The sequence below is a fragment of the Halichoeres trimaculatus genome, unplaced genomic scaffold (assembly GCF_033239565.1).
Source record: "Halichoeres trimaculatus isolate MK-OKI-2021-1 unplaced genomic scaffold, fHalTri1.1 fHalTri1_scaffold_21, whole genome shotgun sequence".
In the NCBI taxonomy this organism is placed as follows: domain Eukaryota; kingdom Metazoa; phylum Chordata; class Actinopteri; order Labriformes; family Labridae; genus Halichoeres; species Halichoeres trimaculatus.
In genome coordinates, this window is record NW_027437199.1 from 5178414 (window position 1) to 5205949 (window position 27536).

Here is a 27536-nt window from a genome sequence, read left to right on the forward strand (position 1 = left end):
TATATATAAGGAAATAAATGAGCAAAAATGAAAATTAAAAAAGAAAAAAAATACATACGTAAGAAAATAAAAAAACAAAATTCAAAATTAAAAACAAAATAAAAATTTTACACGTAAGAAAACAGATAAATGAAAAAAATGAAAATTAAAAACAAAATAAAAAATATATACATAAGAAAATAAAAAACAAATTAAAATTAAAAACAAAAATAAAAATATGTACATGGAAAAAAAAAACCCAAAATAAATATGGAAATAGAATTTAATATCAAGAAATAAAAGAGCTCTGCTCTCATATTTATTTATTTTATGTGGCAGGCACTGCCAGAGTTAGATACAGCAGAAAATAATTTTCAAATGAGGGGAAAGTCCTAAGTGTGTCTTGGGTTGAACTGTTTGCCTATTGGTGGATTGGCAGTATTGGTCCTCTATAGATTTATACCTCATTTGGACTCCTTTTTTACCTCAGTGAAAAAAAAATTCAACCTGTGTTACTTTACCCATCATTATGCATGTTGATGTTATTTCTCCTTCTCTTTAATGTCAAATAATAAACTGAAGACTCAACAAAATAACATGACTGAAAACTGTTTTACCAATAAGACTCAATGATGGTGAAAAATTGTGTTTAACACCAACAAGATAAGTTTATTAAATATTGTTCATGTCTGAAACATGAAGTGGTCAAACTGAATATAAAAAAAATTATTCAAACTCTTTAATTAAAGCTTCACTGTCTTTGATGTGGTGTGAGCTTAAATGAGCTCCGTCAGATTAACATTTTTACTTTTAAAAAGTTACAGGAGTTTAACGCAAGTTTGAGACTTAAATCCCAAAAAGCTGTCGACAATGGAGAGCGAAGACTGGAAAAAAAAAAAAACACAGCACCTCACCTGAAGTTATAGATGAGCATTTACTGCCTGGTATTTGATTTCACCATATGACAACAATAATAAAAGCTATTAAATTTCATGTGGATTAAATTTTATAGTCAAAGTGATGGATTATGGGGACTAATCGTTGCAGTCCTTGTTCAGACAGTTGAAAGGCAGGTTTAATATTACTGTTATCATGAGAGCTGAGATGATTCTTCAAAGAGCTCTAGTTACTTGATTTCTCAAGGGCCTTGAGGCTCCAGATGACTACACAACACTCTGTGATTCACACGTCATCCGGGCTTTAAAGGACATCTGTCTGACATGAACCCTGACGAAGCATTCAAGCTTAACCGGAAACATTTACCAGCAAGGAAACAATCAATCAAGGCTGCGTCCAAATGTGGAAGAATATTTCTTCAAACAGGTAAATTCACTCCTAATCACACTAAAACTCTAACTTCCAGTCCCCATTAAAGGTAACACTCTTCTTTTAGTTTTCAGAGCTTATAGTCACATGATAATTGTGTTTTCACCTTTTTTTCAGAACCAGTCTGTGTTTTATGAGGACAAACTGTAGCTCCATCCTTTTTTTAAAATGTTAATAAGTGCCGAAATAATTGGTGACAGAAATGGGTGGTCTCATTTGCAGGCAGCAGATGGCACGCCATGAAGCAGCAAAGCATAAACAACATATGTTGGAGCACTTTAATGGGTTCAGAGGACAAACAAGCTATATGAATCAGAAGAAAGTCATGACTACTATTTATACCTCCCACTACACACACTCAGAAACGAGCGGCTGACTGCTTTGGATCTTCATCAGAATATCTGACAGTCCAACAGTTTGGAGGAAGGAGACGTTAAAAACAGGTTTATGAGACTGATGCTTCCCTAAAAGCCTGCACAGTAACAGGAGACAATGCTGTAAAAGGTCACGTCTCCTCCATCTGAACTCACTCCACGGTGTTTCTTAATTGGCACTTGCAAATCTACTGCTGTTAAAAAGGAATTTGTGAGTATTACTGAGCGCAGTGAAGCCAGGGCCCTGCAGAGAGGTGAGGTGTTACCCTTTCTAAATCAGACAAAGCGGGGCCACCAATATCACACCGTGTCAGGGGGTGGAAATTTACATCAGCGGGACAGAGGATCACGATTTAAGGAAGCAAAGTTCTGTAACTTTCAAAGCCAGTAGTTAAAAAATTGAAAGTAGACCAGGAGAGCTTTGAAAGCCAATCCAGAGCTTTAACCAAGAGGAGTTCAGTGAGTGAGCAACAGACGTGTCTGTTTAGAAAACAAACCGTGTCCACTGGGATACAAGCTCCAAAAATAGAGCTCAAACACCCGCAGGTAACAGCCCGTTGACAGCCAATAAGGAAGGTGAAGAGGGCCTGAAGGTTTGTCTATTTTTACAGTGAAGAGGGAGGGGCTAACTCTTTACTATGAGCAGCGGGGAATAAAAGCCCAGCAGCAAAGTGTCATAACACTCCCAAACTCCTCAGATATTGCAGCTTAAAGCCTGGGTATGTGACACCCCAGGAGTCCTGTAGACTCAGTTTTGTGCAATCAGGACTTAGCAGTTAAGCTGGGAGTCAGAAAAGTGAAACACCCTGTAAGACTTTCAAAATAAATAAAAACACAAAATAAATTTTAAAAATGGTAAAGTAAGCAATAACATTAAACCTTTGAGCCCCGACCTCTGTTTTGGGTCTCTAGAAAAATAACATTCCCAAATTGAAAAGAGTAACTGCATCTTCAAGGTCTATTTAAAGGGAACTTGGGGTAGGAGAAAAAAATCCAAAAATTGATATGTCAGGATTTTTTGTTCGACAATATCAAAATTCTTCAAGATTCGAGATTCTTTGTAAATAAAATCAACTTTTTTTCAAATTCGTTATTTCAGTCTTTGTTTACTGGAATGTGATTTTCATCCATTATTTTGTGTTTATTGACTGTGACTACGTGTTTTTGCTTTGTCTCAGCATGTCACTGACTCAGAGTAATCACTGAAGTCTGTAATGGAAAGTAAAAATTGGTTGAAGTATGACTTGACGTTTAATTTGATGTGCAGTATGACTACATTTATATGTGACAAGTGCTTCCTTTTATGCCTTTTGTTGCAGAGCAACCTCAAAGTTCCTCAATTGGGGGACCTTGGGGTTTCAAAAAACGTGTTTCCACCAAGCAGTCCGGTCCAGTTCAGTACAGTTTGGCATGGTTTGGTATGGCTGAGCCTGTTCCCCTATGTGTTTCCACAGCAAACTGTGAGCAAAATTGTGGTAGGCGGCATGTAAGCCCGATGCCGAAAGCCCCAGCTGTTGTTTCAGAGAAGTCTGTGTGCCGCCAGGAGAAATGCAGCCGCTGTAGGAGTAAGTGACAATTCTTTTGACCAATCAACGGTCTGTAGTGTTGTAGCTCCACCTTCCAATAGCAGATAGGTTTAGTCTGGCACCCATACGAAAGGGTCCCAAAAAGTGGGACGGCTTGTCCTGGTTATTTGGGGATCTGTCCCGGAATAAGTCAGTGGAAACGCCACAAAATGCGCACCGTACCAAGGTGAACTGAACCAGTCTACTCGGTGGAAACGCGGCTAAAGGGATAAAATGCAGGGTTCGAATTACGGGGGAGCTAAGGGGTGATTTTCAATGAGCCTCACTTGATATAAGAGCTTGTTTCAGCACCACGGATAGCACTGTTTGTTGTGTGTGACGTTACAGTACGCTGCTGCGCCTGAGCACAGGCTAAGTTTGCACTGGTGAATTAACTTACTTCATACCTTTGTGGGGGATTTGGCCAGCTGTTAAAGTCTTACTTGCTGCTTTATTTCTGCAAAACTCAAAAAAGGGGCAATTTAGAAATTTGGGAGCCAGGAAAGCTGCAAATGATCTGAACAGTTGACATGATACAGTTCGAGGGATGTCACATTTCTAATGCTTTAAATCTGAAAGTACTTAAGCCAAAAACAACTTTTCTATATGCAGAAGACACTTTGCAGAGATCTTCTCTCCATGCTGCACGTTGTTAAAGGATTTGATTCATCACACTGTGATTCGTACTTTCTGTGAATTTTAACAACTGGTGAATTCAACAGAAAAATTCCCTGTCACTTTTTGCTTGCTGCTATGGTGCCTATATGAAATTTTTAATACAGTATTAGGCAACTGCTGTATTAAAGTGGATTTTTTTTCTTTAAACCTGTTATTGGCCACATATGGGTGATGAAATATGTGCATACATGTGGGTTAAAAAGTTGTGGTGCACATGGTAAAAATAGGGTAATTCGAACCCTGGTTAAACAAGCTGTTGGCTCCGCTCTGTTGCGGCTGTGTCCCAGCTTTGGCCAGGTCAGAGACCTCCAGATCAGATACCTAAGCCTCCTAATTGTGTTGGATTCTGGAGCAGTGACACGTCAATTCATGAAGAGCAGATTGAGCTGGACAGGAAGTTGAACATGGATTACCACATTACCAAAGTTATTTCTTTTTGAGATTATTTTACTCCTTTCACACTGAATGTCACATTTTTCTAAGGTATTTTCTTTAGAAAGTTTTCCCTCTCTGCTTTTCACTCATTTTAATTTATTCTATCCGCTCCAAACCTTAAATCAAACCATCTTACATCATTTCCCCTCCTCTGTGACTTGTTACTACTCTATGTCAATTTTCAACGAAAGGAGCAGGATTTAATCAAATCAACCAGAAGTCGAAGCTTTTACCTAACAAGCAGCTCTAAGTGGTCTCAAATGGTTGGATGTAGATAAAACGGTCACATCCAAGAGGCCAATTAGGATAACTAGTGACAGGTTTCAAGCCTTCAGTCATGAGGAAAGGCTTTTAGAAGTTAGATTCAGTACAAAGATACGAATTCACCAGGAAATAGATGGCTGTCATCAGCATATACGATTAATTAGTGACATCAATACAATACAAACAAAATCATATGCATAGGCCTGTCACGATAACAAATTTTGCTAGACGATAATGTTCCAAAATATTATTGCAGATAAACAATATTATTGTCAATATTATTTTGTTTTTTTCCCATTTTTTCATTGATGTAATTATGATAAATGGGATAATAAAGTGAGTACACCATATCAAAAGCAAGAAACTTTAATTTCTTAAGAGTATTTAACTGTAATTAAAAGGTCAGGATCTTTCAAATAAAATAAATTAAGCAAAAAATGTAATAAATTTAACAAACAAGAAAGAGAAAAAAATACAATGGAAATGAAATGGACTCTCTTTTAGAAAAAAAAATACATGTCAATGAAAATAATTAATACTAATCAAAACAATAAAACATAGACCCTGTCTCTAAAGAAAAAACGAAACAAAAAAAATAAAAAAAATAATAAAAACTATAGCCTAAATAAAAGGGAGTAAGTTCCTGAATTGTTTGTAACATGTCCTTTTTCCCAGTCAATCCGTACTGTCTGTCAAACATTTTTAACATTTCTGGCTTTCAACCGTATTGAAGGGCTGCATTTCTTTGGCAATGTAGCTGTCTTTGAGCGCCCACCATTTGGCGCTTTTATTTCTTTTTACTTTACAGACCAAAAGCCTCAGTAAGAGCGGATTGTCAAAGAACAAGGCTTCGCTGCACCTCCCCTTCTTCTTCTTCTTCGTCGCCACTATTTTCAAACAAATGCGACATATCAGCTCGTTGGTGTTCATGAGCTCACACTTTGTTCATTCTGATAAAAAACAAGAACCGTATCTTTGGTGCCATCACTCATATTAGCGTGTGTTTCCTCCTTACCCCTCAGGACGCTCGCTTCAGCTCTCTTCGTGTGTACGCGCGAGCAGCCCCGTCTTCACCCCAAAGATTGCATTTTTAACAGGTGCTCACTCCGCTGTAAATCTGCTATAGAACCTATGCACCCCGATGTTAGGAAAGATGGACGTAGTGAGCCATCTTCTCATTCAGCCTCTTTGGTGGAAAGAGAGGAGGAAAACAAACATGCATGCACGTGTCAGTTTATCGAGGCTGGAAAACTTACCGAGGACGTTTTTATTTATCGTTCGGTTAATTGATTTATTGATTATCGTGACAGGCCTACATATGCACCATCTGAAACATCCTGAAAGCATCGATTCATCTTGTGCACCATTATTCTGCAGAGATATTGCACGCTGCATATTGCATTCTTCCTAGATTCAAACATCCACCGCTGAGATAAACAACTCGCCATCCCAGCATCCACTTATCTGCTCCTCCAAACACCAGATCAAATATTCTGCACACTGCAACACTCACATGCAATAGGAAGCAGAGTGTCATGAAAACCGTAATGCACACAATATTAAAGTGCAGCTCATATTGGTGTTTAGATCTCACCATCTCTTTAATAAGAAGCAGAGGGGAGCAGTGTTTAAGGAACAATGGTGGCCGCTCTGTTTGGCGGCACAGACGCAAAGCCAATATCCGGTATAGAGATATTACCCCGGGGAGGGGAGAGCCTTCATCATTCTGTAGATCTCATGCCATCCTGTTTTTATAGTTTGAAGGCTGGAAGGAGCCACCTCCATTGTTTCCCTGACGCTCCATGCTTCCTTCCCATCAGGCTGCAGCCTTGACAACAGCTAGTCCGAGGCCTGCTTGGCTGAAAAACTTTGGCAGAAAGAAACCAACCAGGCTGTGAGCAAACAGCCAAGAGATGAATGCATCTCCGTTCTGCCAAACCTTCACACAGGGGCGCTTGTATTTCTGTGGGATGTAATGAGTCTGCCGTATGACACTGTCTGCTATCCTCCATGTTTTGGAGCTGTTTACATATCATGTTTGACTGATGCTTTGTTTTCTAAGCAGGAATGTGACATTTGAGGGAAAAATAAACCAAAGAATGAAAAAAGTTTGTGTCTGTGCCTGTTAGCTGTCATGCTTGTTGCTTATACTTCTCCTAAAATGCCAGAGAATAACACAGGAAGCTCTTAAACATGTAAATTTAAAGTAATGGTCCTTGACGTGTTGCTATCATTCACGACAGCCTGGAAGTTCTCAGAGAGATCGCTCTAAATAAATACCGTTTGCGTCAATAAACACCAGAAGGAGCTGAAACCAGCTGTGCGGTCAAAAAAGGTCAAACTTTCCTGTTTTTTGCAGCTGAATACACCATCTGTCCAAAACATTCAGGTAAGCTTTGAAGGCTGCATTCAACAACCAGGCCAGACCCTGAAAAAGTGCATTTCAACCAAAATAGATGTTTTGAATCAGGATTAGTGCAGAGAGAGGAGATATCTGGCAGGAAACAGTGAAGTTGTTGTGAAGCAGCAGCAGAACGAGAACGTCTCCTGGTGTTTATTAACAGAAACACCAGAGAAATGAGTAATGAGACAAGCTTCCTGTGAGGCAATCACTGACTCAGGCTTTAAACTTTCTGCTGCAGCAACAAGCAGAAGAGTTTTTATCATTATCAAGGACATGATACAACATCCTCTAGACCTTCCCCTCAGGTATTTCAGCTCTACGTGGTCCAAGTACAGACAAGGATTCAAAGACAGTTTGCTGCATGTTTCTCCCTGCAAAGGCCATCAAAAGCACGAATTAAGTTTTCCAAAATCTGCTTCATGATTTTCTGCTGATATCTCTTCAGTTTGACCGGTTAGTAAGGAAATATGCAGCAGCCAAGGTGTGAATGCTTTATGATAAAGCTGCAAACCTGCTGACTAAAGCTGAGCTGAAGAAACTAAGCCCAACTTATCGTCAGAAGGCCCTTTAGTCAGACAATTAGAAGACCCGTTAATCAGGAGGCATGTTAGACAGAAAATTGAAGGTCAGTTAGTCATGAAATCAGAAGGCCTGTTTGTAAGAAAATCAGAAGGCATATCAGTCATAAAATCAAAGATATGTTAGTCAGAAAATCAAAAGGCCTGTTTGTAAGAAAATCAGAAGGCATACCAGTCAGAAAATCTGAAGGCAAATCAGTCATAAAATCAAAGATATGTTAGTCAGAAAATCAAAAGGCCTGTTTGTAAGAAAATCTGAAGGCATATCAGTCGGAAAAATTGAGGGTCTGTTAGTCTCAGAATCAGAAGGCCTATTTGTACGAAAATCAGACAGCAAGTTAATCAGAAGATTGAAAGTTTGTTAGTCAGAAAATTGAAGGTTTGTTAGTCAGAAAATTGAAGGTTTGTTTGTCAGAAAATTGAAGGCCTGTTTGTCAGATAATCAGAAGAGCCTACGAGTCAGAAAAAAGAGAACCAGTTGTTAAGAAAATCAGAATATCCATTAGTCAGAAAATAAAGGGAGCCCATTGGAAAACCAGAAAGGCCTATTAGTCAGAGAATCATGAGGGTGCATCAGTCAGAAAATCAGGAAGGCCAATTAGTCAGAAAATAAGAATAGCACATTAGCCAGAAATTATAGAAGGGCCAATTAGACAGAAAAGCAGGAGCTCTTTTAGTCAAAAAAGCTGGGGAGCCCATTGGTCAGAAAATCAGAAGTTCTGTTAGTAAGAAAACCAGGAGGCATGTTAGTCAGAAAACTGAAGGTCTGTTAGTCAGAAAATCAAAAGGGCTGTTTGTCAGATAACCATTAGGTCTTTAAGGCAGAAAAAAAGAGAAGCAGTGAGTAAGAAAATTGAAAGATCTATTAGTTAGAAAATAAGGAGAGCCCATTAGAAAATCAGAAGGGCCTAATAGGCACAAAATCATGAGGGTGCATTAGTCAGAAAACTATAAGGGTGCATTAGCCAGAAAAAAAGGAGAGCACATTAGTCAAAAAATCAGGAAGGCCAATTAGTCAGGAAAGCAGGAGGTCTACTAGTCAAAAAATAAGAAGAGCACATAAGTCAGAAAATCAAGAGGGCCAATTAGTGGGAAAAAAAAGAAGGCCCCTTGTCAGAAAATCAGGAGGCCACGAAATCAGAAGGTTCATCAGTCAGAAATTCAGAGGGACGCATTAGTCAAAAAATCAGGAGGCCCACTAGTCAGAAAATAAGAGGGCCTATTGGTCTGCAGGTCTGTTAGTCAGAAAAATAGTTTGTAAGAATATTAACTAAATCCAAACCAGTTTCCTGACTTTCAAGTGTTCTCTTTTTTTGTCTGAAGGGTCTTTTGAGTTTAGGGCACAGCTATAGTAAGTAGCTGAATGCAGTAGTTAAATCATCCCTGGAGAATGTAGTGAAACTAACAAAGCTATGTTGTTATTTTTCCTACATGTCTGTGCACATGAACGCTACATAGTTGTGGTTAACCACCAAATGATACAAAGATCCTGTGTTAAAATGATGCAAACAGAAATTCACTCCTATTTCAGTATTAGCACATTTAAAGAGTTAAACTTCCATCATTTTCCCATCCCTGACAATAAAAGCACAAAAGAAGGCTTCCAGCTAAACTAATTCCTGCACATCATCCAGCTTGGATCTGTCTGCTGAGGCTGGAGGAATAATTAAACGTTTTGTTTGCTTTGTTTCTCTGTGCAAAAGGAGAGCGTCTGGGTCTCTGCTGTCAGTTACTGTATGATCTGCTGCTCCAGTCAGGCCGGGCCTGTCACTCAACATTTCTCTCTCTTGGCATCAAACGTTTGATAATCACGCCACTACAGATGCTGGAGAGGGGAGGAAAAAAGGGAAGCGGCCTGTTTCCATGTGAATGCTAATTATGCAGCCTGAGATGTCTCTTTGTCATTGCACTAAATTGCATGACATTTAACAATAAATTGCATTTTTGCTCATTTAGCCGGCTGAATGTGCAGGAAACAATCAAAACTGACTGCATGCAAATGATAAATGAATATGTGACAGGAATACATGCAACAGGCGTTCTCTGGTGGTTTCACTGAGAGAACGTAAACAGATGAAGGAGAGTTGGGCAAACATATGTTTACATCTCGAAGCGCTCTGTGTGGGCAGAAACACTCTATAAGGTCTGAAGCCTTCAAACCTGAGGCTTTCATATTAATCTGAAGGGTGAGATTTGATTGGTCACAAGAGATCAGACTCGTCTAAAAGCAGCTCAGACACTGAGCTCAGGATGTTTCATCTGATGGAAACAGAAAATAACAATAACCTTGGAGCTACAGTCGTCCCCATCACAAACATGAGTCGACTAATTGGAGTGAATGAGGGCACTCAGCATTCAGTGAATTAAGTTAACTATCAAGAATAGTGAAATGTTGTCCTGTGTATAAATGAAATGCAGTTTGGGTCCGGTTGAGTGCTGCTAAGAACATGAATAGCTGTCTGGGTAAAGTAAATGCCCTTGGAGCTGGCGCTCAGATCAGACAGTATAATAACATTCAGATGGCCTCCCTGCATGATGATGACGCAGCATTGGCAGAGCGCGGCCTCTCTGCTGCTTCGCCCTTCAATGATAAAGGCTTTAACCTCTGCATTTACACTATTCCACTCACAGCACAGGATTATTCTCTATAGGTTTGGGAATGGGAGACTGATGCATGAAAAGGGTTTTGGATAGACTGCAGGAGACTGAAAGTACTGAAGAGATGGGAAGAGGTTTTGACTTTATCAGCAGAAGGAGGCAAAATCTATTTTGCAATTGCTGGATATCTATTAAATCTACTACATTGGATTGTTTTAAAGACGTCAAAAAAGTCTCACCGAGCAAGCTGTGTTCCTCTCACTTTGGCCTTGAAACCGTTTTCGATTTTGTTTTAGCAAGAAGTGACGAAGTTTAACTACAGTCATTAAACACCTCGATATGTGGACAAGATATCGAATCCTAGTTGAATCCAAGTTTTCTGATTGGACGATACAGTCTTCAACAGCGTTGGGAGATTGTGCTTTGATTTCCTTAGGTTGGAGGGGACCTTGCTCATTAAAGGCACCAGGACGATGTAGGAGGGCCCATTAATCGGAAACACTAGAAGGCCCTTTAGTCAGAAAATCTAGAATGGCCCATTCATCAGAAAAGCAAGAAGGTCCTTTAGTCAGAAAAGCAGGAAAGCCCATCAATCAGAAAATCTAGAAGGCCTGTTAGTAAAAAAATCAGGAAGGCCCATCAGTCAGAAAACCAAGAGGGCCCATCAGTAAAAAAAGAAAAAAACAGAAAGGCCCATTAGTCAGAAAAGCAGGAGGCCCATTAGTCAGAAAACCAAGAGGCCCATTAGTCAGAAAAGCAGGAGGCCCATTAGCCAGAAAAGCAGGAGGCCCATCAGTCAGAAAAGCAGGAGGCCCATTAGTCAGAAAAGCAGGAGGCCCATTAGTCAGAAAAGCAGGAGGCCCATTAGTCAGAAAATCAGGAGGCCCATTAGTCAGAAAACCAAGAGGCCCATTAGTCAGAAAACCAAGAGGCCCATTAGTCAGAAAAGCTGTAGGCCCATTTGTCAGAAAATCAGGAGGCCCATTAGTCAGAAAATCAAGAGGCCCATTAGTCAGAAAACCAAGAGGCCCATTAGTCAGAAAAGCAGTAGGCCCATTAGTCAGAAAATCAGGAGGCCCATTTCTCTTGCTCTGGTGGAATAAACATCTTAAAGGGGAGGAAGTGTGTCTGTACCTGTGACGCCAAACAAAGCAGAGACACTCCTGCCACAGAGAGAGAACCACATTATTCCTGCATCTATTATTCCACCTGAGACACAGGAGTCCCTCTTAATGTGGGAGTTGAAAGGCAAACAGACTTTGCATAAGTTGAAGCCTCACAGGCTTTATTGGAGGAGACAACCATGACCGTGTGCGAGCCTCCCTGGTCACCTCGCTGGTTAGGATGACCCAGTTTGAGCTGAACATCGATCAAACTGGTTTTAATTTGAAACAGAGCATCTTAAGTCTTAGGCGGAGTGGCTAAGCTGTTTAAGGCAATGCTTTTAAGATTAAACGTGGATCCATAACGTAATTCCCAGATGGGTAATCCGTCTTTGTTTGAGTGATACACTACCTCACAGCCTGGACGGAGAGACAGCAAACTAACCCCCGTTTCTGATGATGGATTCATATAAGCTAATCTAGAAAGTGGATTGGATGCTCTTTGAACTCGGCCTCCTCTCGTGTAACACAATCAAAGTGAATGGCAGCACTCAGAGGCTGCACTCTGCGCTGGATAATCATGCAATCAAAGTGCATTATTTGGCTTCAGCAGGTGCAAAACGAATACGGAGCGTTCGCAATTGATGCTAAATTGAGTCATATTTGGCTCGTTCGCTTCGGCGGATTTTTGTGGAAGTCATTACTCGGCTGTGAGAGGGTTTTCTTCAGATTTGAATGTTTGGTAATGGGATGTTACAGACTGTAACCTCAGAGATAGCAATTCTGTAAAGCGGCGTTTTGTTTCGCTCATCGATGAAGATTTAAAGCCGATGATGCCGTCCATCCTTCTGCGTGAACGGACAGTTACATTCATATCATCTATTTATCTTCAGACTGCATGCACATCTCCTCTGCAGTTGATGCTTGTGGATGGCCGCATAAAGGTAATTATGTTTTGGCTAAACAGGACCACCTATCTGAAGTCACAGTGGAAGTGGGCATTGTTTCCTGTGTGCAGATGGCACATGAATATCAAGTCGAGATGAAGGAGAAGAGATCTCGCTGAGCCGAGTCTTTTTGCCAAGGCTGACTTTAACAGGCCTGTTTTAACCGTCGCCTGGCAACACTCATTAGTGCGCCCTGCTGATGGAGCCGGTGAGGAGACACGTATGGAGCAAAAGTTCTGCTCAGAGGCAATTAGATCTCTTAAAGAAGAGTCTGGGAAGAAATGTCAGCAGCTAACACGGAGCTGCTGTGACCCTTTGGGTCCAGACAAACCCAAGTTTAATGGGATTCTTTCAGACTTTGAGTTTTTCGCCGCTTATTTATCTGCTTTTTAGCACTTTGTTTAATCATAAGTCAGTTTTTATGTGGCTACACAAAGCTATAATTTACTGCAAGTGGTGTCTTATCATGACTCCAGCAAAAGACCTTGTGTCCAAAAAAGACGTGAATTCTCCTTTAAACTTCTCGAGGAAGAAGCGAGGAGGTTATTCTGACTGGAAAAGCCCTACTCTGCCAGTTAAACCTGGTTTTAGATAATCCAACCTCAAAACGAGCTCCGTTTTATTCCTGTTCCCATTGAAGCAGATTGCAATCCATTTATTACAGGTTTTAAGATAAGATAAGATAAGATAAGACATACTTTATTAATCCCCGGAGGGAAATTCAAGTTGTTTGGGCACTCTTCCAAGCAAAGAATTGTACACCCTGATGGCTGCAGGGAGGAATGATCTTCGGAACCTCTCGGTCCTGCAGCGCACAGAGGTAAGGCGTCCCCTGCTGCTGATCCTCTGGACTATGATGTTGTGAAGTGGGTGATCAGAGTGACGGATGATGGCCTCCACTTTCTTCTGTGTATGCCTTTCCACCACAGCCTCCAGTGAGTCCAAACTGGATCCAACCACAGAGCTAGCTCTCTTCACCAGTTTTTCCAGACGCCTCTTGTCCTTCTGCTTTAAACTGTTTCCCCAGCAGACTGCCCCATAAAACAAAGCACTGGCTACCACGGACTGATAAAACATCTGCAGCAGCTTTCCACAGACATCAATTGATCTGAGCTTCCTTAAGAAAAAGAGACGGCTCTGCCCCTTCTTAAAGAGTGCATCTGTATTAAGGGACCAGTCCAACTTGTTGTCCAGATGTACACCGAGATATTTGTAGGTTGACACCACCTCCACGTCCACCCCATGGATGTTAACTGGCTGATGGCAGAGCCCAGACTTTCGGAAATCCACAATCATTTCCTTTGTTTTTGAGGTGTTCAGTAGGAGACAATTTCTATGACTCCAGTCACAGAAAGCTTTTATCAGATCCCTGTATTCAGATTCCTGTCCATTTTGGATACACGCCACAATAGCAGTGTCATCGGAGTATTTTTGGATGTGGCAGGACTCAGAGTTGTATTTGAAGTCTGCAGTATAAAGTGTGAATAGGAATGGAGCCAGAACAGTTCCTTGTGGAGCCCCCGTGCTGCTCATGACCGTCCCAGAGACGCAGTTTCCCAACCTGACAAACTGTGGCCTCTCTGTGAGATAGTCTGTGATCCAGGAGACGAAGGATGGGTTCACTCCTATGTCTTTGAGCTTATCTCTCAATATCATGGGCTGGATGGTGTTAAATGCACTTGAAAAATCAAAGAACATAATTCTTACATAGGTGCCAGGTTCTTCTAGATAGCACAGGGCACGGTGGAGCATGTATGTAACTGCATCATCCACTCCAATATGATTTCTATATGCAAACTGCAGAGGTTCTAGTGTGTCTTTGACCTCAAGTCTCAACAGACGTAAAAGCAGCCTCTCAAAGGTTTTCATAACATGTGAGGTGAGGGCAACTGGTCTGTAGTCGTTAAGTTCAGCTGGGCATTTGAGTTTTGGTACCGGCACAATACAAGATGTTTTCCACAGAGCCGGGACCTGACCCAACTGTAGACTCAGGTTGAAGATCCTCTGAAGGGGTTCACACAATTGGGCAGCACAGTCCTTAAGCAGTCTTGGACACACACCATCTGGACCAGCAGCCTTCCCTGAGCACAGTCTTCCTAACTCTAACCTCACTCCTAAAGCTGTGACAGACGGTGACGGTGGAAGAGGCACAGGTGTAAGAGGGAATGTAGCAGGGGTGGTGGAGAGACACAGATGTGTAGAAGGAGCAGCAGTAGAAGAGGAAGTGGTCGCTGTGTCAAACTTGTTGAAGAACTGGTTGAATTCATTAGCACGTTCAACATCACCGACAATTGGCTGCCTTGTCTTTGTGTTATAACCAGAGATGTTGTTGATTCCTCTCCACACCTCGCGCATGTTATTATTTTGTAGTTTTCTCTCAATGTTCTTTTTATATTTCACCTTAGCCTCCCTTAATCTCCTCTTCAGCACTTTTTGCACCAGTTTGAGCCGTTCTTTGTCGCCATCTCTAAAGGCTTCCTTTTTCTGATTGAGGATATCCTTGATGTCACTTGTGATCCAGGGTTTGTTATTGGGGAAACGGAGTACAGTCTTTGATGGTATGATATTGTCTTTACAGAAGTTGATGTATTCAGTAAAACAGTCAACCTGTTTATCAATATCTATACTATTTTCATCTGTTTCTAACAATACATTCCAGTCTGTGCACTCAAAGCAGTCTCTCAGAGCCTCACTGGCCTCAGGTGTCCATTTTCTAACTGTTACAGTAGTTGCATGCTGCCTCAATACGCAGGGTCTGTAACAAGACTGAAGTAAAACCAGATTGTGATCCGACCTGCCCAGTGGTGGTAATGCAGTGGCACTGTATGCATCTTTGACGTTGGCATATAGAAGATCAAGTGTTCTGTTCACTCTGGTTGGGCAATTAACAAACTGTTTAAATCCAGTGAGATAAGAGGAGAGGCTAACATGGTTAAAGTCTCCAGATATTATTATGAGAGCCTCAGGATGTTGAGTCTGTAGCCTGGCAACAGTTTCTTGGATAACATCACATGGAACTTCAGCAGTTGCTTTGGGTGGAATGTACACGAGGATTGTTATTATATGACTGAATTCTCTGGGAAGGTAATATGGTCTCATCCCAACTGCCAACAGTTCAATGTCCGGACAACACATCTTCACTTTGACTGTAGTATGATCAGGATTACACCATCTCTGATTGATGTATAAAACCAGTCCTCCACCTTTTGACTTGCCACTAGCTTTGGTGTCTCTGTCCAGACGTATCAGCGTGAAGCCAGGGATATCCACACAGGAATCAGAGATGTTTTGATTCAACCAGGTCTCAGTAAAGCACATGAGGCTGCACTCACGGTATACATTTTGTGTCTTCACCAGTATCTCTAGTTCATCCTTTTTGTTGGGCAGAGAGTTGACATTCCCCATGATGACTGAAGGAAGAAAGGGCTTGTATCTCCATCTCCTGGCCTTTAACTTTGCACCAGCACGACATCCCCGGAAAGGCTTCTTTATCTCAGCAGGAATAGGGTGATATCCTCCAGATTTGCTCCATCGTAATGCAAGAAGCTCCTCTCTTGAATAGACTCTCCTTCCAGCAGACATATCCATGAGTTGTTGTCAAAAAAGTCCAGTATTGAGCAAAAGTTAGCAAAAGAAACAATTAAAAATAAAAATATAGCTAAAAAAGCAGAGTAATAACAGAGAGCTGCCAAACTTTGCTGCTACCGCTAGAAGCGCATCATTCGAAAAGATGATGAAAAGATTTTAAAGCTATGGTCTACGATTTGGAAGCTTTGTTTATCTTAATAATACCATTTATAACGCTGTAATGGTCTTATGGTCCAATCTACACAATATAAAGACCAAAAAGAACAAAAAATAATCCATTCAGTATATCTGCTGCAAAGCTGCATACTAGTTGGCCAATACGAACGTTCCGATTGGTACGTGAGTCCATCCAATCCGTCTCCCTCGCTGTCATGCCTATAGTCCCACCTCATCCTTCCCCCCTACCACTCTCACGTCAGCTAGCTGCTCAGCTACCGAAGCGTCATGGAGCCAGAGAAGACCGAAACCAGGAAGCTGTTACTGTTACACCAGGACCGCTCCAGGGTGGATACAGGTGCCTACCTGCTCTGGTGAGTGCTTTCTTAAAAACCACAGAAATCTGAAATTTCTCTTGAATTTAAATAGAAATAAGTCAAGCTGTGAAGGAATAAAGCTTGAAGGGATAAATAAAACAGAAAGCAGGTTTATTGACCCAGATGGGCTGTGGTCAAACTTTAAATTTTTTACACCTGGTAGAAATGTTTCTCACATCCGATTGTTGTCGTGATTTGAAGATATTATTTGGCTGTCTTGTATCCAAGTCCTCTTTTTTCTGAAAAGCTTCGTTTTCATTAGTTATTCGAGGTTAAAAACGAGGCTTTACGTCACGTTTAACAATGATTGACAGCTGCTGTTCTCGTGTGTTTTTTTCGGGGATCGTAAAATATGTCGGGAGGTAGAGTCAGAAAGTGATGAGACTCTCGAAAGAAAAAAAATAATCATTAATTAGATTCTCCCAGAATCCCTCATTGTCTACTGCGCAGAAAACCGCTACAATGGTGGCACCTGAGATGGCGGTATTTTGGCTTCAAAACCGTACAATGATAAATGGCGGAGCCACGCTGTCCACAACAAGTAACAGCAGTTATCGAAGGCCAACTAGCTGAACAAACAAGGACTTATTGTTATAATATTGTCTTAAATCTTGCATGTCCATCTTGCCAAGCTCCAATAGCTGACAACGTCACCGGCTGAATGCTTAGCGGACCAATCAGGGGACAGTTGCAAGAAGGAAAAGAAATATCCATGGATACTTTTGGAGTTAAAGCTTGAATACCAATAAAATTTGATACCTCATAAAACCATGATTAAGACTTTTTAATACTTTCTAAGACCCCCTGTAACACCGAATTTGTGCCATGATGTCTTCATGAAAATACTCCTTAAAATTTTTTGATATCTCCTTGTTGAGCCTTTACTCTGCCACTTTGTATATGTATTTTCTTATTTTTCATGATACCTTTGGCTGTATCCTGGTGTCTCTAGGGTTTGCAGAGGTGTGATAAAGACTTTTCCCAACTGAAAAAAAATAGATGCCTCACACTTTCTTATATTGTCGCTGTACTCTGGTCCGTCCTACTTATTTTTCGGTGGAGAGAGTGGAATGGCTGCCTGTGCTGCTGTGGCTGATTTTCTCCCATTATGTGGCTGAATATCAGAGAAAATACCGGCGCTGAGAGAGAGAGAAGACTGAACTCCCAAATAATGGAGTTATGTAGCTGACATTTCAGAGAGTTTCAGCATTTTCTTCAATCAAACTCCATTAAGGCTGCTGAAAATATCATGACATAACTCCAGAAGAAAAAAAAACATGACTCAACAGAGATGGACCCAGGCCGGGTCGATGTGAAAACACTCAGAACTTTAAAAGAGGCAGTGAAAAAAAGTCTTCGATGAGTTTTTTTAATCTACCACAGCAGTTTTATTTCCATTTTACAAACCTGTTAAGTGTCTTTGTCCTTGAAACTGTAAGCATGAATCTAAACTGAACCACTCTGATGCATCTGGATCTGCTTCATTAGCTTCAGATTGAGCGTCGTCCTTTCAGAGGAGAGGAAATCCAATTTGGCGCTCATCTTACTCGCCAATTCTTTTTTTAGGGAATCTTTAAGGTGGCCTGTCTAATGAGCTCCCATGAAATTAGCTTTTTCACACCAAACAATACACCTCATTGTGTTGGAGCCAGCATTTATTCCTCCTGCCCGTCTTTAGACCATGCATGTGCACCCACACGTGTGACAGAAAAGCTGAATTTGAGGAAGCTGGGTGTCAGTTTGTCTGTGATTAAATTGCTGGCTATCTATGTGATTATTATTCATATAAGCAAAATGTTCTTTTATGTGGGATAATTTAGATATGTGCATTAATTTATTAAGGTCAGCTGTACAGAAGGGGCTGTAATTATAGAACGTGCTCTTATTTAATGATGGACTTATTCATCAGACTGATCTTTTTTCTTCTGCATTGGAATAAATTTCTTTTTACAAGACTTAACTGAGTCACATTCAGAGAAAGTACAGTTTTACAGATGAAAAGTGGTAATAATGATAAGAAAAAATAAACAATGCACTGGAAACACATCTCTAAAAACTGTTTTTAAAGGTCCCATATCCTGCTCCTTTTCTGCAGTTTAATCTGGATCATTGATGTCTTCATGAAATGGTAGTAACATGTTTTGGTCCAAAAAGCCAATAAATCAAGCACAGCAGCATTGTTTCCAGGCTCTCATAGCCCCTCTGTTCAGAACGCTCTGATTTAGTGGGCGTGGCCTTCATATGTAAATGAGCCACCGCTGATACCGCCCCGCTCTTCAGCGTCACTGAGAGCGGGGCCACGAGCTCCAAGTGCACAATGTTTAGAAAACAGCGAAGCTTGTTTACCGTAACATTAAAGGCTAAAACAACAGGCTAACCGCAGCTAAAGTTAGCATCCTGAAGCTAACACAGAGACAGGGGGGACACTGTGGAAAAGCTCTTCCATCTCCTCCACAGCACACAGCATTTAAAATACTCACATTTCCAGGGTCCCAGGTTTGTTGGTGGATGGTTGGTAATGCGCCTGGATTCAGGACCAGTCTATTGGCTAGCCCTCTGTTGGAAAAGCAGTCGGCCGTGAAGTGACTAGCACACACATGCACAGTTTTACTGAGTGTAGCTGGAACATTTCCTTGATAAATGAACTCTAGACACTTAGTCTTGTCTTCTTCTGAGATGGGAAGCTTGTGTATGGAACTATGTGGCTGTTTACAGCCAAAAACAGAGCAGTGATGGCTCTTCAACTTTGGCATTCTTCTCCTGGGGAGGGGAGTGGGCGGGGAGGGGGTTCGGGGGTATCTGCTCGGGTAAGACTTGCTCCTGATTGGTCAAAAAAGGGAATCGCTGACGTCGGCAAACCCCGGAAATTCCAAACAGCTCGTTTTAGGTCAGGATTTTACATTCACAAGCACTACTACGTACAGGTTTTGTCATTAAATATCACATTTTGTGGGCTGGGAGGAAAGCCAAAGACCCACAAATTTCACTAAAAGACTTAATAAAGTGATTTTTGCATAATATGGGACCTTTAAAAATCTAGGTCAGCTGTCAAATTTTGGGTATGCAGCAAAGAGCAACAGAAGCAACCTGTTTTTAGAGTCAACAGCAACAAGGGTGGCCCTCAGTGCCCCACATGCTTATTTCTGTCCCACTGTCAGTATTTAAACGGATAAACAAAGGTCCTTTCGTACGTCAGGACATCAAGAGAAACACACCAACACGAACAAACCCCATCATCCAGCAGCCGCAAAGAGGAGACTGTTTTTAATCAGGTTTGTTTGATGAGAGCATGGTTAGGCTGAGACGTGCAGCTGGCAGCAGAGGACAGAGGAATTGAATTAGTCCCGCAGCAGATGATACTGTAGACCACAGTGGAGACCGAGCTCTGGCTGTTTCCCAGAGTATGGAGAAAAAAGCTCGAAACTACAAATGAGAATGAGAAGAAGTAGCAGAAAGACCAAACTACAGCTGTATATATTGTAGCTCCACTGAAGCTTTAGGAAAAAAATTCTAAAATAACCTTCACATTTAATATTGCATAAAAGCTCTGAAAAGGTCTTGTACGCATCATCAAACTGATCAAAATCAGATTTGTCTACAAACATTTTCTAACAAGTAAATACCAAAAATAATAAAGAATCATCATCAAAATCATAAACAACAAGTAGCCTCAAGCAGCCTGCTATAGACCCCTTTCCAACCAACGTCATCATTACGATATGTACACAACAGATGCAGTGTAGCAGTTGGCAGCACAAAAATGTCTGCTTGTTCTGTGGTTGGATGTAGATAGAAATGATACTACGCTACAAAGGAACCGGTGTTGTGGTGTAAAAGGTGACCATGCTAACTGGAGACCTTCAGGTGAACGTGCCAGTGATTGTGGGCTGACACGAGCTGATGTATGGAAGAGGATTAGGGCAATTAATTTTTTTTTTTTTTAAATAAATAAAAATAAAAAATTAATAACTTTTTTTTTCCGGAAAAAAAAAATGAATTCAGTGATCGAAATGAGAAGTCAAATTAAAAAAAAAAAAAAAGATTAATTTTTTAAAATGTATATTTCTGAAAAAAAGGCCAGAATTAAGAGATTAGTCCAAATTGAGAAAAGAAATTGTCCAAATTTTGTAATCTATATTTCTTATCAAAAAGTCAGAATTCTGTGATTAAAGTAAAAATAAAAAAAAAATCCAGATTTTTTTATATCTTTTTTTCTGAGAAAATAGTCAAAATTCTGAGGTTTAATTAAAAAAATTAAAAAAATTGTCCACATTTTTAAAATCTTTTTTTCGAAAAAAAAAAAAAAAATTGTGAGTTTAAAGTCAAAATTAAGAAAAAAGAGATTGTCCATATTTTAATCTATTTTTCTGAGAAAAAGGTCAGAATTATGAGATTTAAGTCAACTTTTTTTAGTTTTAATTTTTTACATCTACATTTTCTGTGAAATTAAGTCAGAATTCTGAGACTGAAGTCGGAACAATTTTTAATATAGGACAAAAAAAAAAGTCAATTTTTCTTATATCCTCTTTTCCTGAGGAAAAAGTCAGAATCAGGACTTGTTTCTCAGAAAAAATAGCAATAGAAAAAATTGGGATCCATTTTTTTCCAGTGACCCAAATTCTCTACTGTACTGATGTCTGAACATTAACCACAGATAATCAGGTGACTTGTGTGTTTAAACTTGTCCCCTAAGTATCTATCTACTTGCTGATGTCCTACATCCACTCACCGTTTTCTCATGGAGCTAGGAGTTTTTTACCCTCTATCAACACAATCTTATTTAGGTAAAAACTGTGTTTTTTGGTGGTTGACCACTTTGCCTGGCTTGAAAAGGCATTGTATTCATTCAGGTACTTCCGTTGCTTAACAGCAGCCAGAACTGTCTCTCCACATTTCTGTTAGGGTTTACTCTGAATAAGAGGAGGTGAGGCATCGTGTGGTCGGTCTGGTCCTGCTGGCTCTCACAGCAGGGATGGGCAGCTGAGAAAAGCCAACACTTTGCCTTGATGTGACTCACTTCTTTACCATATTTGTTCAGCAGCGCCTGAAAGTGACAATCCCATTTCAGCCTCTGCTCTGAAGTCAGCAGGGTGCTCGCTGCATCTGACTGAGCCAACAATAGCACATTCAGCGTTTCATGAATGGAGCTTTTTGAACCTTTTATGACCTTTGATGTTTCATTAAAAAGTCAGAGAGGTGTCATGGACCTGAGATGGAAAAATACAGCCACGGTCTCTGAAAGCTTGCACCCTAAAATCACATATTTCATTCTTTTGAAGCGTTTCTTTGAGCTTTAGAAGAAAGAAGCAGGGGGTCGGCGCACTCATAGGTTAATCGGATGCTATCAAAGTTAGCTGAGTCTCTGTGAATGTGATCTGATGCAGAGCTAAATGTGCATGATTGAACAGGTGTTAGCTGCTTCAGTAGAGGACACAGGTTAGCTTAAGGCTACGTTAGCTCATGAGAGGAGTTTAAATGTGAAACTAAAGCCGGGTCAGCGTGACTCATGACACTGCTGCAGTTGTCCCTTTGTGACGCAGCTCTCTGTCCTTCATCAGTTGTGTTTTGTTCGTGCACAGAGCACTCTACCTCTGTGGCTCATGTTCGTTATCTTTAATTAGCAGAGCAGAGGGCTGCAGATGAGGCGGAGAGGCTTGGTGTGGGTTGCATAAGTGGAGCTCTGCTGTTATGATCTCCACAGATGAATGTAAAAAACAAAAAACTGGATTAGAAAGATGAGTAAGACGATCAAACTTTGTGAATAATTAGCCTCATGCTGTTTTTGCAGAATGTGACATGCTAATTTGACCTATTGTTTCTTTTTTTTTCAGGGATTCATCATCGCATCACGGCTTCTTGTTGAATTCAAGTGATTCTGAGCGTCACGAAACAATGATAACAACGCTCGCTAATCAAACCTGGTAACAATGACTGGATGAGTATCCAGCGTGGTAAAGTGCAGCCTTTAATCAGCTTCCTGTTCAGAGGATTAAGTGGTTTCGCTGTCGAGGCTTGGTGACCCCTAAAGAGCTCGCAGGAAGAAAAAATCAGCTTTTACTCTCTTTGTAAAATCATGAAGCTTCAGAGTTTGTTAAAGACAAGAAATAAGTCAAAAACTTTTCTGTAATAAAAGATACTTCAACACTAAGCTGTGAGTAGAGCTACGGCAACTATTTTCAACTATTTGGGCTAGAAAAAAAAATGTTTGATCTCTGACTCTTTTAAGAACACAAAAAAAAAAAAAGTCCAGGAGGTCTGTGTGATACTTGAAAACAAAAAGTCATATAAATCTGTGAGTCATCTGCAAACTGTTTTAAGATTTTGATCACAAATGCAGCAACACTGGAAGTGTGTCATGTATTTAAAAAGAGTTTCTCAGAGTTGACTTGTGATAATCTGAAGCCCCGTAGCCTCCATGTGGTTCAGTTTGGTTCATCTCAGTATGGTACACATTCTGTGGCGTTTCCTGTGACTAAAACCAGGACAGGTCCCTGATTTATTGACAGATGACCATAGGGATGGGTACCTTTCACATTTCAAACAATACGATATTGATGCCTGGTACCTGGCAATCAGCAACAGTGCAAATTTTCTGTATTTTTATGTGTGTTTATGCAGTAATAAATACTAATTTTCAAGAATAAAATCTATTTTTTCTTAAATCTAACCTATTTATTTTTTAATAAATAAACTTGCAATGCTGTGGTCATATCCCGCATGGAAAATCTCCTACTCTGCCACTTTCTCACAGTCACAAGGACGCATTTAGGTACCTAAACATGATAACGTTTGATTTTATGTGAATTGGTACTCGGTACCTATAAAGTACCTAATTTGGTACCCATCCCTATACCAACCAACATTGGGGAACAAGACCGCTCTGACCCCAGAAGGTGGAGCTAAAAACACTGCAGTCTGTTTAGTGGTTGAAATTATTGTCACTTTAGGTATGGAAGTGGTACTAGAGAACAACACATAACCCTGTGAACACTGGACTGTACTGGACTGGACTGGACTGGACTGACACTGCTATCGGCATCCGGTGTACACACTGCTTACCAAGAAGGGCACGGTTAGCGGTGGGAACACAAACAGGATCAGGCTTTCCCAATCTGACCCATATCAAACTCTACTAATTCATACCAGACCGCTTGGTGGAAAGGGATCTTTAACAAGTTGTAAGTCAGGGAAGAGGTACTAGACCCTTGTTATTATTTCAAAGTGGCGCCTCATCTTTAACCTGTTTTTAAATCTTTCAAACATGACACCAACTGTTCATTGACCCCTGTTTTGAGATATTACCTTAACACTGTGTCAGAGTAGCTATAGCTACACTTTTGACAATTAATGTTGATCAATAACCAACTTTTTCAAAACAGAACCATGACAAGCCTAGGGATGGGTATGGAAGTAGGTACTTTTATAGGTACCAACCAAATTCTGCCAAAAGTACCGGGTACCCATTCACGTAAAATCAAAAGGTACCATGTTTAGGTACCTAAATGCATCCTTGTGACTGTGAGGAAGTGAAAGAGTAGGAGATTTTCCATGCTGGACATGAACACAGCATTGCGAGGTTACATGTTAAAGAATAAATATGTTAAATTGAAAAGAATTTACATTTTATTATCAAACAAACTGCTATTTTTTACCACATAAACACCACAAGGACCAAAAACAGGTCCTGTTGAGTACCGATTGCCAGGTACCGGGAATCAGCACCATATTGTTTCAAATGTGAAAGGTACTTTCCAGAGAAGACATTGAGATAAATTAATACACTGAGAAAAAATACAAGAGAAAGTGTTCAAAGAGAAAAATGTTGAAGATTTAACCACTTAGCGCAACCTTTCTACAAGGTCAACAAAGACTAAAATGTGGCCAAAACCAGGACTAAATATTAAACACCTGCTAAAATTACTCTCTCACAGATGCTAAGCTAGCTGAGCAATTGTTCAGGAGATGTGATTGAAAGTCTCAGAGAAACAATCACGCTTGGTTTGAACTGAGTTAGAGGCAATCAGACCCAAAGTGGACAGCAATTAATCCAAGAGCACTTCACCCAAGATGCTTTGTGACTCAATCAGACCGCTTTTAGAAACATTCGACCACACAGTTCTTCAATCCCTCTGTATTTGTTTTTCAAACCTTTTCTTTTCAAAGATAACCCATGCTAATCTAACGTGGTCTTGGTCTGAGGGTGGAGCCCTTCCACCTTGTATTGAAAGAGTCATCGACAAAGACAGCATGTGGTCAGATGGACAACTTGGAGAAAAATACAGATGTGTCTCTGCCGTCCACTTCACCCAAAAGCTAGACAATGTCCACATTTTCATCTTTGGTTCCCTTCAATCGATTGGGACATGATTTCAGCTTTGATTCATGCTTGGATTCTTACACACTCTCCATCCTCTCTTTCTTTTCCTGCCACTTACAGCTCCCGCTCCTGCAGCAACAGATTTACTCCAGCCTCCGTCTCCTTTGTACTCAGCCTTTCATGTGATAAAATCCATTAAGAAAGTAACTCTGAGCGTAACGGAGTCCCTGCACAAACTGGCACTGCTCCATACATTGCTATAAAATGCTACATCTGCTAACATGCTTTGGTTCAACGCGGTGTTTGATTCAGCCTATATGTGGCGGTAATTAATCAACAGCTGCTGAGGATTTAGCAAAGATAAGCTCTACATCGGCACACATGCATACATAAAAATAACCAGAGTATTCTTTAGGGACAGGAGCACAGGACTGTTTTGGTTTTCACAGATTGTATATTTGGATGCTAAATATGAAAAATCATTAAATCATGCATACAATCAAGTCAATCCTCGCTCTTCAGGATGCCCAATTTCCCCTTTTAATTAGAACTTAATGTCCAAAGGAAGAGCCAAAATGAGGACTATAATTTCCCAGAGCCACACTACATTCATTATCAATGCCTCTGTAAACAAAAGCTCTGATTGTTCCCAAGCTTCGTCTCAGCCCACAACTTCAGAACTGATCCTATTCCATTTGCATTTCAGAGTATTACAAGAGGCAATTACCAGCGCTGCAGCAGACCCCTCTCCGGGTAAATCATATATTGACTGCTAATTATTGCCTAATGAAAACTTAACCAGCCATTACTCCACAAGTGCAGTCACTCTTCTGGTTATGCTTTCTGCATATGCGTATAGATGGTTGTATATTAAAACAAAAGGTGAGTGGGACCAGGGGACTCCTGTGATTGGCTCGTGTGTGTTTTTTCTGCTCCAGTTCCAGCAGAGATGTGTGTGTTATGTAAGAACGAACTGTTGCGTCATGTGAACCAGTCCACGCTGGACAGAGCCGCTGCATGTGTGTGAATGTGACCCAAGATGCAGGAGTTAAATTTTGTCGCTCCTCTCTAAGTATGAGCCGTTTAAGAGCAGCTTTTATCCACATCTTCTAATTTACATAAAATTCACTTCAGAAAGGGAAGTATCAGCTTTTGCCAAAGTAATCACATCAGAGAAAGGATGGGTTAGAAATACGACTGAGGATTTTATTTGCAGTGTTAAACCTGTTCAGGGCAAAAAAGAAATCTACAAAAACAAAAATTTGGAGTGGGAAAAAAAAAGGTCGTTCTTTTTCTCTGAACTACCACAACTCGCCATCTTAGTTTGTTTGTTTTTTTTTTTGTTTTTTTTTTTTTTTCCAATATCAATATCAATAAATATCAGCTATCAGCCAGTACAGCAATATTAATATCTGATATCGGTATCGGCCAAAATTTTCATATTGGTGCATACCTAGTTGTTGACAGAGACTATATCAGAAGTCCCGCCTCTGCATCTAATTGGCTTCAAAACCTGAACTATTTTTTCAACAAACAACTAAAATTAGTGAAAAAGAAGAAGTTGCTGCTCACGCACAAAAAACAGTAAGAAGAGAATGAGCAATGGCACAAAATTTGGTTTTCACAAAGTTTGCCGCCTCAGTTCTTTTAGTGGCAGTTTGTATGAACTCTTCAATGTGAGGAGTGATCAGATAAATTGCAAATAATTGCCAATTCATTCCTTGACATGAAAAATGACCGTAAAACAAAAAACTACTGCATCCCAGCCACTGCATTTCAGCCTTACAAAATGGTCTGCAAAAACATGTCAGTGATGATAAGCTCAGGAGAAAAGGTTAATGAGGACGAGACAGCTGATATCACCCTGTCATGCTGGTTAGAAGGGCAGACTGGTCGGTATAAAAGGATAGTGGTTCTTTACAGTTTTCTTCTGCTTACCATGGAGGGCTTGGTGTCAAGAAGGGCAGCAAAGAAGCCACTTCTCTCCAAGAAAAACATCAAGGACAGACTGAAATTCGGCAGAAACTATCGGGGTTGGACTGCAGAGGACAGGGGTAAAGTTATTTTTTCTGATGAATCCCCCTTCAGGCTGTTTGGGACGTCTGGTAAAATGATTGACCAGATAAGAAAAGGTGAGTGCTACCATGAGTCCTGTGTCACGCCAACAGTGAAGAACCCTGACACCGATCTTGTGTGGGGCTGCTTCTCATCCAGGGTGGGTCCAGTGGGTTCGCTCAAAATGTTGCCTCAGAACATTGCCATGAATAAGGAATGGTATCAAAACATCCTCCAAGAGCAACTTCTCCCAATGATTCAGGAACAATTTTGTGATGAGCAATGCTTTTCCAGCTCGATTGAGCTCTAGGTCACAGGGAAAAAGTGATAACCAAGTGGCTTGGTGAACAAAACATTGAAATTTTGGGTCCATGGCCAGGGAACTCCCCAGATAGAATAGAATAGAATAGAATAGAACTTTATTGTCATTATAACAACTACAATGAAATTGAAGTCACAGCAGCATTTAAGAAAACAAAATTTAGTAGGTGTATAGAAAGTGCAAAAAGGTCCAAATGAAAATAGATGACAACATCTTGTCCATCATCCCCCAGTACAGTCAGCCTCCAGCTCCACAGGGTCCAGGACCGAGCCTCCTCAGTCATGCTCCATCTCTGTCTCCTAGATTCCGTCCGCCCACAGCAGGCGAAGCTCCCCCAACACAGCGCCGGTTTCCGATGTTAGCTCTGTTAGCCATGTCTGTGAATAGCATGATGCTACTTTGCCTTCTGGTATTCCCTCTGTTGCTGGGTTAGCACAGCTAGCTCGTCCATCTTATTAGAGATAGATCTT

The 27536-nt window shown here is 40.6% G+C and overlaps 1 protein-coding gene across 2 annotated transcripts in view; it reads right to left on the reverse strand.

Annotated features, from left to right (window-relative positions):
- The window catches only part of syt1a (synaptotagmin Ia), a 252824-nt gene that overhangs the window by 186298 nt on the left and 38990 nt on the right, over window positions 1-27536 (reverse strand). The window lies entirely within an intron of this gene.